The following is a 2,087-nucleotide window of genomic DNA, read 5'->3' as shown; positions in this document are numbered from 1 at the left end:
CAAGTAGCTGGGATCACAGGCGCCCACCACAACACCCAGCTATTTTTTGGTTGCAGCCGTCATCGCTGTTTGGCGAGCCTGGGCTGGATTCGAACCCGCCGCCTTAGGTGTATGTGGCTGGCACCTTAGCCACTTGAGCCACAGGCACCGAGCCTAGAATGACTTTCTAAAGGCACAGGTAAAGTGCCACTCAGAGGCAAAAGTCTGTAAGAATTGAGTGCTATCCAATTGTAAGAGGGACTTTACCTAACAAATGCAATCAGTGTAACCTGGTTTCTTATACCCTCAATGAATAATAAAAACAAAATTGAACAATAAATTAAAAAAAGAAAAAGAAAATCTTAAACTAATTTACACTTAAAAAAAAGAATTGGGTGCTATCATTGGGGATTTATTATACACATTAAATTGGAGCCATTTTTTGACCCTGTCTTTGTTCATTTTCTGTTGCTATAACACAATACTACCGACTAACTAACTTAAAATAAAATAAATGTATTACTTGCAGTTCTAAAGTCTGAGAAGTCTAAAAATATGGTGCCACCATCTGGTGAGGGACTTCTTGCTATGTCATAACATGACAGAGGGCATCACATGCCAGGAGGACAGTTTGAGACCTCTTCTTTTTTTTTTTAAGACAAAGTCTTCCTCTGCTGTCCAGGATAAAACGTAGTAGCGTTAATGTAACTCACCACAACCTCAAACTCCTGGGCTCAAGTGATTCTCCCAGCTCAGCCTCCTGAGTAGCTGGGACTACAGGCAAATCCTATCACACCTAATTTTTTTTTTTTTTGCAGTTTTTGGCCTGGGCTGGGTTTGAACCCACCACCTCCTACATATGGGGCTAGTGCCCTACTCCTTCAAGCCACAGGCGCTTTTTTTATTTCGTAGAGACAGGAGGTCTCACTATTGCCCAGGCTAGTCTTGAATTCCTGGGCTCACGCAATCCTCCTACCTCAGCCTCTCAAAGTGCTAGGATTATAGGTGTGAGCCACTGCACCTAGCTTCTCTTCCATTTCTTAAAGCCACAAGTCTCATCATGGGGAACCCACCCTGATGACCTTATCTAATTCTAATTACCTCTCAAAGGCCCCACCTCCAGATGCTACCGTGTTGCCCCGAAAATAAAACACTGTCTTACATTTATTTTTTCTCAAGAAGACACACTAGGGCTTATTTTCAGGGGATGTCTTATTTTTATTAAGTATAATGCAACAATCTACATTTATTCAAATACAGTTAAGTCATCTTCTTCCGGAACCTGACAGGGGGAGCTGACCTTGTTGGTGGGGCTGGTGCTAGTGATGCGTGAACTCCTTTCCCCTAGCCATTCCCACGGGTGCAATAGGATGCCTGCGACTGTGGTTACCACACTCACACCCCTCTCAGAGAAAGGAGCTGTGGCAGATAAAAGGTATTCTAGTCTTCCTTTCCGAAATGTAGGGCGTGGCTATGCAGATACGCTGCATAGCCAGGCCCATCACTAGGTCTTACTATGGGATAGGGCTTATATTTAACAAATACATAGAAATCCTGCTGGGGATTATTTTTTGGGTAGGTCTTATTTTGCGGGAAACATGGTATCAGTGTATGAATTTGAGGATTAAGTTTCCAAACATGAAATCTGGGGGACACAGTTAAACCATAGCAGATCCCACTAAGAAAAATACATAGGTCTACTAACCAAGGAGTTGATGTCCCCACTTACCTTCACTACCAATGTCCCATTTGAGGATTTTGTGCTTCACATACCCACAAGTCTGTGGTCTATAGGGCTGCAGGTCCCAAAGTGGTTTCTCATACACAGAAGGTTTCATTGAACTATAAGCTACAGCTACTGCTGTGGCATTTTGGACCCCTTATGTCCAGAGCCCAGCAGGCAAAAAGAAGAATTACCATCATGACAAGGGTAATTGACCCTGATTAGTAAAGGAGGTAATGCTGCTTTACACAGAGCCCATGCAATGCACTTGGGCATCTTCTGATACTCTTCCCTGCTCCTTGTAACTGAATGAACACATGCAGCAAATCTGGCCTGAGAAGGCTGTGATCACCAAGAAGAGGCTCAGACCCTTTGGGAATAAAGG

The sequence above is a fragment of the Otolemur garnettii genome, unplaced genomic scaffold (genome assembly GCF_000181295.1).
Source record: "Otolemur garnettii isolate 467f Iridium unplaced genomic scaffold, OtoGar3 scaffold00010, whole genome shotgun sequence".
Classification (NCBI taxonomy): Eukaryota; Metazoa; Chordata; class Mammalia; order Primates; family Galagidae; genus Otolemur; species Otolemur garnettii.
This window is presented reverse-complemented; position numbering follows the sequence as displayed.